The 18,907-nt window shown below is 44.7% G+C and overlaps 1 long non-coding RNA gene across 4 annotated transcripts; it reads left to right on the forward strand.

Moving 5' to 3' along the window:
• The first annotated feature begins 948 nt into the window (after window positions 1–948).
• On the forward strand, window positions 949–14,064 carry LOC132648934 (uncharacterized). 4 transcript variants are annotated; one of them, XR_009587330.1, is made up of 4 exons: window positions 974–1,031; window positions 1,615–1,823; window positions 2,847–3,304; window positions 11,647–14,064. It is a non-coding gene; the product is annotated as an uncharacterized LOC132648934 (long non-coding RNA). The 4 variants fall into 4 exon arrangements; XR_009587332.1 differs by having other exon boundaries at window positions 3,123–3,304; XR_009587331.1 differs by lacking the exon at window positions 2,847–3,304.
• Window positions 14,065–18,907: the final 4,843 nt, after the last annotated feature.

Consider the following 18,907-nt stretch of genomic DNA (forward strand, 5'->3'; position numbering starts at 1 on the left):
CTCCCTTGCACTTTCTCACCTTTCCTTGCCCTCCTACTCTTTCTTTAAGTTTTAGTTGCCGACTATAGCTATAACCATAGCAACCCAGCTGGTGGGAGATTATGGAAACTCCTACACATTCTTTTAGATTCAGGTAAGTCTTCACCTTATCCATAAGGCCACCTCTAACGCCCTCTTCAACTTCTGAGGAGACAGTCCCGCAGTGAGTACACCAGCATCAAATGCACATCTATGCTAGGACTCTTGTCTCACAGTCTCGCATCTCTATTGAGGGGACCAGCAGGATGGCTCAGCAGGTAAAGGCCCCAGCTTCATGACCTGAGTTCGAGTCCCAGGACCTACATGGTAGAAGAGAAGCTTTGATTCCTGCAGGGAAGTTGTCCTCTGAGCCAGGCACGATGGCTCACGCCTGTAATCCCAGCACTCAGGGAGGCTGAGGCAGTCGAATCTCTGTGAGTTCAAGGCCACCCTGGTCTACAAGGTGAGTCCAGGACAGCCAAGGCTACACAGAGGAACCCTGTTTCAAAAAAACCAAAAAATAAAATAAAATAAAAGGAAAGGAAAGAAAAAAGTTGTCCTCTGGCCACCACTAGTATCATGTGCACACGTACTTGTATGCACACACAATAAATTTTTAAGACGTAATAAACTTTTTAAAACTCTGTTTACTTGGCATATAGTTGCAACCCTGGCGTACGTGCACTGGTGTGGGGTCACATGAACACTGATCAGTGCATTTCCCACTCAGGAGCGTCAGACCCTGAAAGGAGGGATGTAGAGGTCTGGTGTGCAGTGTTCTCAGATGCTGAATTCTGGGCCCTGAGATCTGGTTGCAGTCCGGAAGTGGGCATTGTCCTGTTCAGCGATCAATATTGTGTGAACTTTCCTCCCCAGTTATCTCTGATTGGTTAATAAAGAAGCTGTTCTGCCTACAGCTGATGGAGAGAGGACAGGGGGCAGGACTTCCGTTCCCAGCCTAGCCACGAGGACTGACCCGATGGAGCAGATGCAGCTCAGGCAGGAACAACAGGGTAAGTAATTCGGGGCATGTGGCTGGGCATATTAAAACATAGAACCCTCAGTTATAGAGCCTAAAGCGTATTAATAAACCTAATCAATCCATCTATTAATAAGTAACCTAGCTGTCTATTAGTTTATTAATCTGTCTATTAATTAATCTGTCTCTTAGAGTAGGTGAATAGAAAAGGCCCCCCCAAATTATAACCTATCTTTTCAACAAAGAAGGGAAGGTGGCTGTATTGCTTTGGAATGGAAGGGCTGGAGGCTGACTGTCCCAGGGACTGAGTTGAGCCAGAGAGGTCGAAGATATACTGGCAACACAGTCAAGAAGAAGGGAGAGTTTGTACTCTCAGGCAGAAAGCTGTGCCTGACATCGGGCAGCCTAGGAAAGCCAGGGGAGGTAAGCTATGGGAGAAAAAACAAGGTAAAAGGAAACTCTCCAGGAAGGACAGGAGATGGAGTAAAACTTAAGCTGAAGTTCAGGTCAGTCTGCAGCTCTTAAAACAGGTCACCACAAACAATTCAATATAGACTTGAACTCAAGACAGGGCAGGCTTCCTGTTATTAAATGGTTTCAACTGTGTTTTCTTATAGAACTCCACAAGAAAGCCAAGGAATGATATTTGTCCTTTTCTGGCTCAAGGAGGGTGAAGAGGGTGGACCTGGCACAAATAGCTTGCAATCACACGTGCAGCCTTTGAACTGCTTGATTACAGACATCAGCCCATTTTAAAGCAGTATAGAGTGATACTCAAAGCCAACCTGGCTCAGATTCCCAGCTGTTCCACTTACAGCATCGAGAGGTTGGTTTGTTCGATTGTTCGTATTCTTGGCTGGCCTGGAACTTGCCAGGAGCTAGACTAGGCTAGCCTTAACCTCAGAGAGATCCACTTGCCTCTGCCTCCTGCATGCTGAGATTAAAGACCACCATGTCTTTATTGGCTATATTCAATAAAGAGTCTCTGTGTAGCCCTGGCTAGCCTGTAACTCCACCTGTAGACCAGACTGGCCTCAAACTCAGATCCACCTGCCTCTGCCTCCCAAGTGCTGGGATTAAAGGCGTACGCCCAGCTTGATGATTGCATATCCAAAATTAGTGTGAAGTTCCTTTTCGGAGTCAGCAGAAGATCACATGGTTCCTTGCTGGCTTTTGAACTACATACTTCCCTCTCTCAACTCTTACCTGCTTGCTGCCTTCTGTGCTATTTTCCCTTCTACTCTTACCTTTGAGTGACGAGGCAATAATCGCTGTTGCTGGAGGAATAGCTTGTTTAGCCAAGCTATTCCGCCAGCATCTCATCCTTCAATATACTCTTTGTTTCCCGGCTGAAGGCTGGGCTTTCTTTCGGGAACAGAGATGACACTTTGGTCCTCTTCACCTTCAGTGAGCCTTTGGTTGTTTTCTTGGGATTCCAGTGGGTGGAAGCTGTCCACAAACTCCTTCTTTTGGGAGCTCATGGTTGGAAGGCTGAAGCAGCAAGCTAAAATCTGTGCAACTTCAGTCCCAACCTTAGCCACAAAACCAACCCAAATCAAAGACTACATGGGCAGGCAGATACACGGACTGAAATTTCAAATACCAGACCTCAGGAATAACATCCTTCCTCTGTAGGATAAGCAGCTTCTCTGGGGGGTGTGGGTGTGTTACGTCATCATCTGTTCACTGCAGCTATTCATAGAACAGCTTCGTAGAAAAAGGGATGTAACAAACAGGTCAGAGTCCTGTGAAAAGCAAATCCAAGACTGTACAAAGCAGTCTGCTTTCACACAGACCAGGGCTGTCCCCCAGACTCAGCAGTGGTACTTATCAAATGTCCCTTCTCCAGATGCAGCCCTTGGCATGCTCTGTGCAGACCAAGGGACAATGGGAGCTGCAGCTGCAGCAATTCTGCAGGAAGTGTACCTTACATACTGCATCTTCCGGCAATCTAAACAAGAGCAGGACCCTGCCCTGGGGCAGAAATACACACACACACACACAAAGGCAGTAGCTATCATTGACACAGAGGCAGCGGGGATCCACTCCCAACCTGTCAATCAAGAGCCAAAGGTATCAACAAAAGGCAATCAGCTTTCTGGAAAGTGTGTCAATATCTTTATAGTAAAGCATGAGGCACAAGCTTGCAAGGAAACAAAGCACACATAGAATCAATGTTCAAGACACAAGAAGAGCAAGAACAGAGCTCCAACTGTAGTAGCCCGCCGACTACTGAGAAAGATTTTGAGGATACTCCACTCTCCCTGGCACAAATCTCATCACTGAAGTCACTCATTCTATGGAATGGTAAGCATATCCAAATGAACTCAAGTCTGCATATGTGTTACTACCAAATGAAAGTGATTTCTAGATAGATTTTGCCACTTGGTAGACAAATGGTCTTAGGAACAGTAGAATTAGGAAGGGGGGAGGCAAATGCCCTTAATCCCAGCACTCAGAAGTCAGAGACAGACAAATCTCTGTGAGGCTGAGGCCAGTTTGGTCTACAGAGTAAGTTCCAGATACTTAGACCTTTATGAAGTAGCCAATACTAGAATGAAGATAAAATTTATACCTTTTAGCTGGATATAGTGATCTATGTTTGCAATCTCAAATCCCAGCACAAATAGCCTGAGGCAAGAGGATCTTGGTTGAGTTTAAGGACACCTTAGGCTCATATGGAGTCTTAGACAAGCTTGGGCAAGATAGCAAGATTCTAACAATGACTAAGCAAACATCTGGCTAAAACAACAGACTAGTGGCTATTTATGTGAAAACCACTAAAAGAGAAAGTCAGAATCTAAAAAATATATATGTGTGTGCGTAATATATATATACATATATATATATATCTTATTCTAAAGAGGGAAATAGAAGAAAATTTCAAGAAATTAATAAAGGCTGGAGATTTAGCTCAGCTGGTCAAGTGTTTGCCTAACACGCATGAAGTCCTGGGTTCAATCCCTAAAGCCCCATATAACGGGTGGGCTGCTGCACAGATGTGTGATATACTCGGAAGATGGATTACAAAAAGAAATAGAAAATGTCCATCTGATTTACAGATCAATAAAGAAATTGAGTTGACAAGCTAAATCTCTATCTTTTAGAAAAGAGTGAGAAAAAGGTCATGGGTGGTGCTGGTGCTGCTCACCCTTAACCCCACACTCTGAAGGCAGAGGAAGGAGGATCTACAAAAGCAAGGCCAGCCCAGCCTAATGATTGAAAGTGAGACCCTAGAGAGAGAGAGAGAAACGGTGAGAAAATATTTTTAGCACTAAGACCGACAAATATCAAAATACCTGGCAGTGGCAAGCATCGTCAAGGTCAGAAGGAAGTGAAAATTCTCAAACCCAGAGGATGTGGATGAAAACTGGGGCAGCCACAGGGAGGACAAGCGGTGGAGTCATCTAAAACTGCCTGTCCGTACACATTATGACCCAGCACTGCCATTTCCAGGAATTTGCTCTTTAAGAGAGTCTGGCACCTGTCTGCAAGAACAGACTCACAGCCGATCGTTGTAGTATCATTTGGAATGTTGAAAAACACAAAGTTATGGTAATTTCTACCCGTGGGTGTGATGGTTAATAGTGACTGTCAACTCAATGATCCAGAGTCACCTAGGTGACGAATTTCTGGGCTTGTCTGTGAAGGAATTTCTAAATTGAGTTAACCCATGTGAGAAACCGCCCCTAAATGTGGTGGGGCCCATCCGTGCTCCTCTGGGGTCCTGGGATTGAAAAGCAGTAAGCAAGGTGGGCGCCACATTCATCTCTGTCTGCTTCCTGACTGTGAGCGAGATGTGACCAGCTCCTGCCGTGACACCCACACCCACCCTAGACAAGATTTCTCTGTGTAGCCTTTGCTTACCTGGGACTTGCTCTGTAGACCAAGCTGGCCTCAAACTCAGATCTGCCTGCCTCTGCCTCCTAAGTGCTGGGATCAAAGGTGTGCACCACCAATGCCAGACAATCCCTTCTTAATTCAAGACAAAACAAACTGCTCTTCCATCCTAAGATGCCTTTGGTTGGGTGTTTTGTCACAGCATCCAGAAAAGTTAGCTAATGAAGAAAGTGAGGCGGTAGAGCAATTGCTATGAGAAACTTGGCCATATGATCCTTAGACCTTTGCAACTGGTTGGAACCTTGAGTTAAAAGCCCTGGAATGGTATGGACAGAGTTTAATGGGCTGTTATGGTGGGAGCTGGAAAACCAGAATGCGAAGAGCATTGCTGACACTGGAGGCTGGCTCAAGAGGCTTCTTCACCGGCAAACAACAGCTCAACCAGGAACTGGGCTGAGGCCATTTGCGTGGTAGTTCAGGCAAAGACTCTATGTCCTGAGAACCTGGTGAAGGCTAAATCGGGAAGCAAATGGACCCATTTGTTTGATGAAGGAAAATTTCAAGACAGAGCAGCCTTCAGGCCATGTGGCATGGCTAACTGCCCTCCTGCTGCTTTTCTGGTCACGGTGAGAGAAAGCTCAAAAGGAGCTGGGCCACCTGAGGCGTGCGACACAATAACGGAAAATCACCACTGTGGCAAAGTGTCTCCAGTGAGTGGATTTTTACAAGATGGGATCTTCTTTAGATGTGGTCTTTCCCCCGGAAAGAGCACTCCTCGCCTCTTGAACAATTACAGCTGCCGGCTCCTTTCTTCACCTAAATCGGTGGCTCTCAACCTTCCTAAATGCTACAACCCTTTAATACAGCTCCTCGTGTTGTGGCGACCCCACCACCACCACCACAAAATTACGTCGTTGCTACTTCATAAATGTAATTTTGCTACTGTTATAGACCATAATGCAAATATCTGATATGCAGGACATCTGATATGTGACCCGCCCAGCCCTCAAACCATAGACCTGGATAAGAGCAATGAGCAGCGATGGTGACACAACCAGAACGTGACCCTGTCTTAAAGTCTCCTTTTCTCATAAATCCAGTCTCGAGTCCTCGGGATGCACGTGGCTTCCTCGCAGAGCACATGGATGGCCTTTTAGCCCAGTTTCCAACAGAGTGCTTGTCCTCCTCTAAAGCCTCAGGAGTCAGGCCTCCACTGTCTAATTTTGTCTCAGCATTTTGGTCCATTAAGCCTTGCTTACAGTGTTTGTTCTTACTTATCACAAGTTAGAACCCTGAAGGAAAAAAAAAAAAAAAAAGCGACTGTTAATCCCACCGGTTGAGAAAAAGACCACTACTGAAATTTTGACCCAAATTTGAAGCAAGCTTGATTTTTTTTCAGGGGTGCACCCAAGAATTGGCCAGTGACCACCTCCTACGTCAGTCGAAAGAAAACAGCCCTGAGTATATGTCTAAGGGCCCTTATAAGGAGTGAAATCATGAGTAGATGCAAAGCAGGTTTACAGAAGAGAGGCAATGGAGCAGTAAAGAGGTACAGAAAAATCCCCCAAAACAACAGCCATCATGTCTGGCACAGTGGCACACACCTGTAATTCCAGCACTCTGGGAGGAAGAGGCAGGCAGATCTTTGTGAGTTTGAGGCCAGCCTGGTCTACCAAGTGAGTCCAGGACAGCCAAGTACACAGAGAATCCTGTCTCGGAAAAAAAAAAAAAAAATAGCCACCACCATTTGGTAGCCATGTAATTAGGGACAGTTTGAGTATTCTTAAAACCAAGTCAAGGTCATGGGTTGGGGCAGGAAAAAGAGACTTAAACTCAGCTCCTAGAATTAATGGAAACTTTCATCTTGTTGTTGTTCAGATCATTTGACCATCTAAGCCACTGAAGGTGCCAGGATAACCATCAATCTTTTCTTTTATTATTATATACATTGTTCTGCCTGTATGTATGCCAGAAGAGGGCACCAGATCTCATTATAGATAGTTGTGAGCCACCATGTGGTTGCTGGAATTTGAACTCAGAACCTCTGGAAGAGCAGCCAGTGGTCTTAACCTCTGAGCCATCTCTCCAGACTTTGGAACGTATTTTTAACAATCCAGCATAATGACTCCTGCCTTCAAAGCAGAGTCACGCAGATTCCTAACAGCTTGGAGAAAAAAGGGCTTATTTGGTTCATATTTCCAGATAACAACCCGTCACCAAGGGTCACCAAGGAGGTCCAGTCAGGAACCACAGAGCATGCTGCTTTACTGACTTGCTCCCAGGCTCAAATTTAGTTAGATGCCTTTCTTACACAGCCCAAGCCTACCTGCCTAGGAATGGTTGCACCCACATCAACTAGCAATTACAGAAAAGCCTCACAGACATGGCCACAGGCCGATCTGATCAAGATAATTCTTGAGTTAAGATTCCTTCTTCCCACGAGACTCTAGCTTTGACAGTGTCAGAAGGCTTCTCCAGCCTCCATCTCCAGATTCTTCCACAGTCCTCACGGAAGCCAGTTCAAAGGGCCTACAACCCACATGGTCAGGTTTGTCTCAACAGTGGCCTCGAGTTCATCCCACCAGTCACAATTTTCAAGCCAAATATGAAGCAAGCTTTAATGCAACACTGACCAGGATGATGGACCCTTGCCAGGTCCATTCTGGGGTTCCCAGAAAATGGCAACGAGTCACCTTTTGCAAAGGTTTATAAAGGCAAAGCCATAAGGCCACATATTTCCCACCAGGGTCCAATCAGGAACAAGCCTTTATCCTGATGTGCTTTCTGCCTGTGTACCTCCCGCCCACACTTGATCAAGCACATCTGGGACAGTTGGGTCATGCAAACTTGTTTAGGGAAGCAAAGCCTTTCGGCTTGCTATCTTACACAAACAACAACTGTCAGCATTTTGAGAAGTATCTGTCCTTGGGCTTACAGGTTAGAGGCTTTTTCGCCTCATGGGTCTCTTAGGCACAGTGGTTGAAACTTAAAACATGACTTTGGCCCTTGCACTCACTCCTTGGTAACATGCCCCTGTATTGCTTACTTTTCTTATTGCCATAGCCAAACACCTGACAAGAAGTGATGTAGGGAGGAATGGTCTCTTTTGTCTCACATTTAAGAAGGGGCACAATCCATGATGGCAGAAAAGACAGGAGTAAAAAAAAAAAAGAAAAGAAAAGACAGGAGTATGAAACAGGTGTGTCCACAATCAGGAAGTGGAAAGACTTCTTTTTGGTAAGAAAATAGTACCTACACTGTCTTCTATAAACACCAAATGGTGTTTTTAAAAGGTTCTGCACAGGCAAAGGTCCACAGGCAAAGGCAGACTGACAAGCCAAAGCTTACTTTGCTTGTAGTTTCTACAAGGTCATTGTAAGGTGGAGAGATTGCCAGCTGTGGCGAATACAGCGTGCCAAGAAAGAGAGCCAAGGGCTGAAGAAATGACTCAGTGGTTAAGAGCATATGTTGATCTCACAGAGGACCTGAATTTGGTTCCCAGCACCCACGAGGGGCAGCTCACAGCTGCCTGAAACTTCAGCTTCTGAGACCTGACATGTCTCTCACCTCCTTGGGCACACAGGCAGGCACACATACAGTCCCATAAATAGATAGCACATTTAAAGAGGGTAAAGTGGAGGGAGGAGCCAGGAAAAGAGAAAGCATACTACGAAAATGAAAAAGTAGCAAAGAGGAAATGGTATGAACCAGTTACGGACATGAAGATGGAAACCCACCTTGGTTTTGGCTTGGGCTTTAGGTCAGTTTCACGTAAAGATGCAGAAATGGTGGAGATGTGAGACTCTGTGATATGTGTCACTCTGCAGTTTTGTGGCAGTGAGTTCACTTGTCTTGGGAGTAGACAGTTCTTTTTTTAAAGAATCATTTTATTTTTAATTAGGTGTCTATGGGGGGCAGGGAGATGGTTAAACATGTGAGTACCAGTGCCTGCCAAGTCCAGAAAGAGTTTCAGATGCCCTGGGACCTGGAGATAGAGTGGGTTATGGGAACTAAACTCAGGTCCTCTGGAAGAGCGGCCAGTGTCCCTAACCACTGAGCCATCTCTCCAACCCTTCACTGATGGTTCTTGCTTTTGGGTCTCAGATTGCATGTCTCCCACAGAGCTGGCTTCACCCTATTGTGCAAACATGGTTGTGTGGGTCGTCACTCATTGTCTTTCAGAGCCTCCACTGCAGTGTCAAACACTCCACAGGTTGGATCCAGGCCCTATAACAACAGTTGTGTGCACTTGGACAAGTTTAACTTCTCTGCACCCTCAATTTCTTATCTGTACAGTGGGGTAGTGGAAGAGCCTCCTCCACAGGAACATTAAGGAAACAATTAGCAGCATAGTACCTAACACCTGAAATGATTTATGGGTGTTGATTGCGTGTGTGTATGTGTATGTATGTAAAAATAGTTACTCATGAATGAATCTATGAATACTACTGATTTAACAAGACAAGCAAGAGTGACAAGCAAGAAGAGAAGCTATTTCACCAAAGCTGGAATATTTGTGCTGTTTCTGAGGAATCTCGGGGACTGATACTTCTAATTACTCAGTTAACTAGAAGCAATCGGTCCTCTCAGGGCTGGTCCCTTTGCAAAGAAGTGCTGGATTATGGGCTCTGCAGACAGCAGGGTTCCAGCTGGCTGGTTTTTGCCTCAACAGATTCCCTCTACAACCTTGTCTAACCAGTCTGATCAGGATGCATCGGGTCTCAATAATCTTTTCATTTCCAAGCTAGCCTTCTTTAACCCGAGACGTTGATTCTAACGCTCATTTAAAAAAAAATAATAATAATGAAGAGAATCTTGCTTTTCTCTATCGGTGACCACCATGTCACCTAGACTGAGGAAGACCCAGAGGCTTCCTGGCCAAGCCTGCCCCAGCTGCATTAGCACCAGAAGGAGCGGGGAGGCCCAGGTAATGAGGAATGAGTCACCACTTTGCTTCAGCTTTGACGAATACCCTCCAGGTGACTTTTGGAAACTTGATACGGGACATTATCACTTAAAGAGGTGCTTCTGCTCAACTGTCGACCTGGATAAACCGTGAATGCTGGTCAGTGAGCAGACATGGTAAATGCCACCAAGAGCAAGACTGGAATCTTGCCCCAATCACTGATGTGGTTGGTGCAAGGAGCAACTACCACGCTCCAGGGAAGGGAAAACTCTTTAAGCAACCTGCCATCCTAAAGGCCAAAGCCTTCAGCAGAAGGGCTGAGGAGTATATTAAGGGTTTTAGTGTTTTGGGGGTGCCTGTGTCCTGGTGGCTTGAAAAACACTGGAGGGGGGGTTGTTAAATGCTAACATTCTTTGAAAATAATGATAGTGAAGATTGATGATGATGATGATTAAACGGTTGTACAATATGTTATAGTGGAGTTGATGTCAGTGATGAAAAATGTGGTGTGTGTATATGTGTTTGTGTGTGAGAGAGAGAATGCAATGTTGATCTCTGACATCAACCAACTACAGACACTGAATCAAGCACCAACCTGACTGAGTAAAATCAAAAGGAATAATCTCCTGTGAGTTAACAGTTGTACAACACACACATATGCAGAAAAGACAAAGTACTCCGTGTCACAGACGGGGTCAAGTGGGTTTAGCTCATCTCTGTGAACAGCCTCTGAGTAGCCACTACATGCAATAGGAATCAGCCTAATAAAAAGGAAAGTGATGCATTCAATAGTGCCATTCCGCTGTCAGGGCTACAGGGGATGGGCTCTTTAATCCCGTATCCAACCTACATTCCTAAGAACAGGAAACCTACCAACTGTCATTTTCCTTCCCTCTAACTTAAGCACCAGTTATTTTTTATTTCCTATGTTTCCAGTGGAAATCAGAACATGTTAATTAGAAGACTTCTAACATGTAAGATTTATTGATCTGTGTGTTAAGGGGTTTCCAACCCAGCCCTGAAAGGATTGGAACCTCACATTTGTTTGACCTTTAAGGTCTAGCACAGAAAGGAGAATTTCTGTAGAGGAAAGGTCAACGTGCCTATCTCTGTACAGTCATACGTTGCTTAATGAAGTGGCCAGAGTTTGAGAAATATATTGTTAGGTAACTTCATTGTCGTGCAAATACACTGGAGCATACTTAAACAACTAAAATGGCTATGACATCATTTAACAAGATAGCCTATGGGACCATCATTGCGCATATGTCTCATTGTTGACTAAGAAGTCTCTATATGGTGTAGAACTATATGCACAATGGTTATTACTGAAGCATTATTACTGCTCCCAGAACTTTAGCAAACTCATAAATGTTCTCACATTTGGACCTCACAGCAATTGTATGAGGGCAGCTACCACTGCTATCCAGATTTTATAGAGGATAATCTGAGGCTTGGCACTACCAAGGCCATTCCCCAAAGTCATGTGGCTAAAAGCAAAGCCAAGAATGGCATGACTCCAAACCTTGCCTGCTGGACAACCTTTCTGTTCCACTTCAGTGAAATGCTGCATTTGGTCATTCCTCCTCCACCTTTCAGATCTGCTTGTCTCTGGGCCTGTTTTATTTTTAAACAGACCTGTTCCACGTGGCAGCCATGGATGGCTCAATATCTCTGGGTCTGCAAGATCCTTAGCACGTGTCACTCCCAGAAGAGGAAAATAATAACTGTGGTTATAATAGCAGTGGTTCCCTGGGTAATGACTGCCAATCATTCTTGCCTTTTACCTGTGGACAGGCCACGCCTTACATGAATAGGGAGTGTTTATACCACTCCTCCTGAATCTGAGATGGTTGTTTTCTGTTGTCTTTCTTTCTTTCTTTTTTTTTTTTTTTTCTAACAGACTCATTCTAGGATTTCTAAGCCCAGGTCTTTGAAATACTGGCAGCCTCTGTTTGGATGCCTTAGAACCCAGCTACCACACTGTAAAGAGACCTGCAGGTTGAGATGCTACACGGAGGGAAGAGCCTCAGCTAACGGTCATCATCAAAGCCCCAACCTTGCAGCTCCAGACAGACGCCAGACTTGATTTTTCTCACAAAATTCTTCGTGGAGATGAAGATTTACTTCCCAAACGTTCACTGAGCTTATCCGTGGACATGACAGCCATTCATCACATTGCAAGCTCTTGGAGGAGAGGACCATCTCTTTTTCTAAACAACCAAAGTACCTTTAAAATGGATGAACTGTGACAGAGGCCGGCAACACCAGGATAATCGCAGAACTGATTTCTGAAAAGACCTGAGTTAATAGTGAAGAGTGTATAGGAACTACAAAGTGATATACACAATTTGGTTATTATTTCTTTACATTGATTTTTGTTTTTTATTTTTGTTTTGTTTTGTTTTCTTTTCTTCTAGAGACTGGATCTCTGATATAACACGGACTGACCTGGAACTAGCTATGTTAGTCCAGACTGACCTTGAACTCACAATCATCCTGCCTTGATCTCCTAAGTATATTTAACCCCTTAAATACAGTTATTTCCAGCTTGAGTATGGTGGCACTCACTAGTAATCCCAGCATGTAAGAAGACGGAAGTGGTAGGACTGAGAGTTCAGGCCACCTGAGCCACATAATAAATTCAAGGTCAACCTGGGCAATTTGACTAGACCCTGTCTGCAACAAACTACTAAATAAAAGCAGTTTGTTAATTTATTCCTTAGTTTACTAACTCTCCAACCCCACTCCTGGGCAAATTTACAGATGCTCTAAAAAAATTTTTTTAAATAGGGACTGGAAAGATGGCTAGTGATTAAGAACGCTGGCTGCCCTTACAGAGGATCCAGGTTTATTCCCAGCATCCACAGGGCAGTTCACGAGCATCTATGACTCCAGTTCTAAGTGACTCGATGGCCATAGGTGTACCAACATTCATGTGGGTAAATTACCCATACACATAAGCTTTTTAAAAGACTAAGTATAAAGGATAAAATACAGGTAAGAAATTAGGGCAAAAGTAAACAATGATATGTTAATGATATATGAATTTGTAACTTGATTGCCACATACCTTGGCTTTTTATCTTAACTTTGCAAAGCCAAGGTCCAGTGCATTGTTCTTATTTCAACAGTGACTGTCTCTAAGCAGTATTGTCATTTGCCATAAATAGTTCACCATCAGTGCCAAGGAGCAATGAAATATGTTTAACTGGAAAACTATAGTTTTGTTGTTAATAGACGGCCCAGATTTCACTGTACATTCAATTAATTTCACTTGATAGAAAGCATCTAGGTTGAAGGTGGAGGAAAAGAGAAAAAAAAATCCCAGTTCCTCCCTACATGGGCTAAATTGGTCTGTTTAGGCTGGGACTGGTCTCATTGTATATATGGTGATCAAATGGTAGAGAACAGGAGGCATCTAGAGCTACAAAGCCAATTTCAGACCTCTGGCCCTGTCACTTTTATACTCTGAGGTCACCTCTCCCAGACTCATGGGTAAAATAATGGTACCCACAACAGGAGCTCATTGTAGGAATTAAACAAGACAGGCAGCGCTGCCCACAGCGCATCTTCCTAAACATTGCCTATGGCCATCACTGCCATGGAGAGGGTGCTAGGGAAGGAGCTTTGGATTTTAGGTAGCCGTCATTTTATTATAGGTTGGGGTGAATTAGGAACTATTAACTAAGATGCTTTGTAGGATGAAGGTGACACTCGGAGTTTGAAAATTATTAATGTGCTTTTCTTTTTAGCCTGCCGGGATACATGGTTCTCACCCTAGTCTTCCCGAGACATCCTTCTGCCTTGAGAGATAAAAGTGTAACAGAGAAAAGCCAAGAGGAAAATCCAGCTTCTGGTGCTCAAAAATAGGACTTTCCTGCGCCTCTCAAGTTTTGCAAGTCAGCAGAGAGGCTTACGTGTCTCGTCTAGCTGTGTGAGCAGTTGTCAAGGTCCAGGGTAGGATAAAGAAAAGGAGGCAAGCCATCACCTAAATACGGGTCACAGTTTCCTGCAGCCTTTGTGTCTCCCAGGAAAGAACTTGGAGCTGTGAGCAACCAGCAGAGCAGTCACACTCATTCCATTGCTTAGCCGAGGTCAGACAGGGGGAGTCAGGAAATTCAAGCATATTAGATGATCCCCGGTATCCAACAGGCTGCCGAAAACTTGCTGTGATTAGGTGAGCATGACCAAAAATGCTGTTATTATACTTAAGGAAAAGACTAAGCAGAATTAACACGCTCCTGCTTTATGAATTTCAAGATCCTTTATTAAAATTATATCTCATATTACTCGCCAATAAAAATAATAAAGTCTTGTTACATGTGACATCATGGATGAATCTCAATTACCCTGAGAAAAGCCCAGACACAAAGGCCCTCCCACCCCTTCCCAGGCAACCACCCTCTCCTCTGACTATAGATAGAACATTTAACATAAATGGAATGCCTCTAGGGACTCTTTTGTGTTTTAATTTTAAATGGATTTTAAGAACTCAATACAGAAGCATAATATGATTCTCTTGGTGCAAATTTCTAATTGTTCTTTTAGTCATCCTCTTTGGAAAGAGAGACTCTCAGGAAGCAAGCTCTTCAGAGGAGAGCGCATGGGAAATGTGTGTCAGAGCAACCAAAACAAAGGTCTCTCATTCTGGAAACATCCATGTATTTGAGAAGATTAGCTTAAGAGTGGCTTTGTTGATGTAACAGCACGAATACACTCAGTGGAAAATTGAAAACTTTCACTTTTCAGAGAACTAAGCTGGTGCGCAGCAAGGTAAAGGCCATATGTCACTGGGATTTTTCTTGTCCAGAATCTAAAGCTGGGCTGGAGAGATGATTCAGCAGTTAAGAGAGTGGACGGCTCTTGCAGAGAACCGGAGCTCAGTTCCCAGCACCCACATCCGGTGCCTCACAAACACCTGGAACTCCAGCGCTGGGGTACGGGACACACTCATAAGAGCACACCCGAGCACATACCATCTTGGTCAATGTTTTATTCCTGTGAAAAGACACCGTGACCATGGCAACTCTCATGAAAGAAAGTGCTTAATTGGGGCCAGCTTACAGCTTCAAAAGTTCAGTCCTTGATCACCATGGCAGGGAGCGTGGTGACCCTCAGGCAGACATGATGCTGGAGAAGTATCCAAGAGTCCCAGATACCTCCCCCTGAGGGGGAAGCAGCCTTACCAGGCCACAGAGGAAGACAATGCAGCCATCCTGATGAGACCTGATAATCTAGGGTCAGATGGAAGGGGAGGAGGACCTCCCCTATCAGTGGACTGGGGGAGGGACAAAGGAGGAGAAGAGGGAGGAAGGTGGATTAGGAGAAGACAAGGGAGGGGGCTACAGCTGGGATACAAAGTGAATAAACTGTAATTCATAAAAATAAATAACTTTAAAAAACAAAAGGAGTTCCAGATCCAGACGGGCAGGCAGCAGCCAGAGTCAGTGACTGGGCCCAGCTTGGCCTTTTTGAAAGCCCACCCAGAGTGAAATACTTCCTCTAACAAGGGCACATATACTCCAACAAGGCAGCACCTCCCAAGCAGCACCACTCTCTGATGAGTAAGGATTCAAACATACAAGCCTATGGGGAGGGAAGGGGATATTCTTATTCAAAATCACTCTTGAAAGTTATCTTTACATTCTGAAATTGACTTTTCCGCTTCTCTAGGTAGTGACGTTTTCACAGCTGAGCACATGGTAACTTCACTTTTGTAGGCATGAATCAGTAATTCTAGATGTAGCTCAGAGTCGCCGAAGGATCCCTTCGTGTGGAGGGGAAAACTGAAACCGTAAGGTTAGTGATTGCCCGTGTCTCGTCTTCCTGTCATTACATCATGAACAGCAATGGAAAATGAGGCCAGAACACCTGCTAGAATGTAGACGAGGAGGAGAAAATAAGCAGTTTTATTCTGGGTGGTGGGTGGGAAGTCTTGGTGGGAGCAGGTGGTTTTTTGCATGCACGTGAGTGCTTTGCTTGTCTGTGTATGATTGGTGCCCACAAAGGTCGAAAGAGAGTGCTGGATGTCCCAGAACTGGAGTTATGGACCACAGTGAGCCGTCATGTGGGTACTAGCCATTTTATTTGGTTGGGGTGGACCAGCTGTAATTTTGGGGTGGTCCCTAAACCACCCTAACCATGAATCCTGGTATTTTTTTAAAACAAGCCTGCAATCCCATCTAAAACAACTAGGTACAAAGAGATTTGGGGATATCAGTTGGTGTACTTTTTAAAAACTTTAATTACATTTTTTAATTTCTCTTTCTCCCTACTCCACTCCAATCCTTTCCAACATTCCAATACCAGGTAGGAAAGAGAAAGGGTTAGTGGGAGAGGGAGCGTAGTTCTCTTAGCTGCTTCCTGCTGGTTTGGGTCATCAGATTCCTTGGAGCCAGTTAATTCTTGTTTGAGATCTCCATCTTCTTGTTTCACAACAGCAACCAGGAGCAGCAAGGGGAAAGCAGGAGCAGCCTTGTTCTTTCTCAGTGCCCCCTCACTCTCTGGGCTCTGGCATTTATTCTCTCTCCAGAGTACTCATATTTAAACTATCTGCAGCTGGCATATCTGAGCCAGCCCTTTCAGAGCCCTCTCAGAGCCCACATGAAGCCCACAGTCTCCTGCTATGAACCATCTAAATCAGTCCCACATCCCACACCTGAGACCAAAACAAAACCATGTTTATATCCACAATAGGTATCTAAGCAGAGGAAGTTGCCTTTCCACCAGTGGGAACACTCCAAGGCAGTCTCTTCCTTTGAACAGTGGTCATAAAGATAAAGAGGTCTGATTTGGAAGGTAACTTTTTTTTTTTTTAATAGAGCGTGGCAACTGGAGCTGCCAGGAACACACTCTGTAAGCAATAAAACCAGTACAAAAGGCTTCAGGTGGAGAGAGCTTACCCAGCATGCCTAGCACTCTGGGTTTGCTCTCCAACACCAGAGGCAAATTAGCAATAAAATAAAGCCAGTGTAGCTGAGGGGAAAGAAAAAATATGGGGAGAAACCTGAAATCATTTGAGCCATTGGCCTGAAGGCTCCATCAAGGCAGATTTCACTGTACTTGTACTTTCACTGGTAAATAAGCCAGTGACATCCCTTTATTGTTTAAACAGGTCTTAAAAATCACATTTAGTTGTTATTCGTGTTGTTTGGGATGGGGCCATGCAAGCTATGTAGCCCACAGGTAAGAGAACAACCTTGAGAAGTCAATGCTTTTCTTCTACCATGTGAGTGAGTCCCTGGGACTGAACTCTCGGACTGTTGGATTTGGCAGCAAGAATTTTCTTTAAACCTTTCATTGATCCTTTATGAGTTTCACATCATGTTATGTGATGTGAAATCCCACTCATCTCCCCATCTCTTCGCGTCTGCCCTCTGCCCTCAACCACCACCCAGGGAAGAAAATAAGCAAATAAATGAAACAAAACAAAACAAAGCAGAGAAAACTTCTCATCGTGGAAGCTGTGGTGTGCCACAGCGTGTCCCACAATGTACCCTGTTGTCCGCACGTCTTTACTTGCAAAGGTTCATTACAATGACTCATTGGTCTGTTTCAAGGCCTCTGGCTTCTGCCACACTATCAATCCTGGATCCTCAGGGGGACTCCTTTTCCGTATCCCATTGTTGCCCTGTGTCATGGAGATCCTGCGGCTTTGTATCAGCAGAGCCAGCCCTTTCAGATGCTCCAGCAGCTTGTAGATGAGGGACATTTTGGAATGGGTCAACTCAAAGCCCTGGATCTGGGCCTGAGTGGCAGCTGAGCTGGTTAGCCCACCAACTCTTGTGCACCACGCCACCAGAGCCAGCTCTCCAGCACTGCCAGGGCTAGTTCACTCAATGTCATAGCCAGCAACCGGCAGAGCCAGCTCTCCTGCTCTCATGCCCTTGGTCCAGCTCACCCACACCCATCTCACAGAAGCCAGCTCCACTGTGCTGCCCAGCTGAGGTTAGGGCCACTCTCTGAAGTGCTGAAGCCAGTGAGGGTCCAGCCAGCTCTCTTGACTACCTCAGGTGTTGAGGGAGAGGGAAGGCATTCCATCCCCCCTCCACTCCAGCCGCACACCCAAGCCACTTCATGACAGGTGAGGGGCAGGGCCAGCTCTCCCATGCTTCCCCCACCAGGGCCAGCTCTACCGTGGCAACAAGTATTTTTAACCCTAAGGGATATTTTAAAGTATCAAAATATAAATGAATTCTAACTAATCAGTGACCATTTTTGTAAGGGTTGCAGATAGCCATGAAGATGATCCAAGAGGGGCTAGATAGATGTCTATCAAGAGTACGTATCACTTTTACAGAGGTCCTGAGTTGAGTTCCCAGCACCAACATCATAATAGGTCACAACTACCTATTATTCTAGCTCCAAGAAATCCAACCCACTCGGGCCTTTGTGAGTGCCCATATACATGTATATACAGAGACATGTAAATAAAAATAAATCTTTGGGGGTTGGAGAGATGGCTCAGTGGTTAAGAGCACTGTCTGCTCTTCCAGAGGTGCCGAGTTCAATTCCCATGGTGGTTCACAATGATCTATAACATGATCTGATGCAGGTATACATGCAGATAAAGCACTCATATACAGTAAACAAATAAATAAATATTTAAAAAAATAACTCTTCTTTAAGAAGATAAAAATGGCTGAAATGATAAATGTACTGGAAACTGTATCACAAGCTTAAAAACAAGAACTAACTTCTGACAGGAGAAGAAAGTGTTTACCTTCGTATGTGTGAAGTCTCTGAGTGCCTGTTGCAGGCCCTGAAAAGGTCAAAGGCACTTGAGACTAGAAGATTTTCCCTCCAGCTTTGTACAGACACCCCACCTCAGTTCCCTACTTGGCTCAGCAGCTTTCATTCTCGGGCTCTCTCTCCCTTAATACAGTTCTTATTCTGTATGAGACACTGTGCTGAGTAAATTCTATGTATCATCTGATTTTTTTTTATTAGCTATCTCATCCTTGTTCTTGGGTGGACATGCTGAGGGGTAGGAGAGTGTAGAAACTTGCGCTCATACAGCTGTCAGGTGTGGGCTGCTAGGACTTGAACTCCTTAGGGGCCACAGTCAGGGTTAAAGCTTCCCCCAGCAACATGAGTCATCTGTGGAAGAAGCCAAAGAGAGATCCAAAGTTTCTGAGGCATAAATATGTTCTCACCAATAGT

Source organism: Meriones unguiculatus, chromosome 18 (genome assembly GCF_030254825.1).
Source record: "Meriones unguiculatus strain TT.TT164.6M chromosome 18, Bangor_MerUng_6.1, whole genome shotgun sequence".
In the NCBI taxonomy this organism is placed as follows: Eukaryota; Metazoa; Chordata; class Mammalia; order Rodentia; family Muridae; genus Meriones; species Meriones unguiculatus.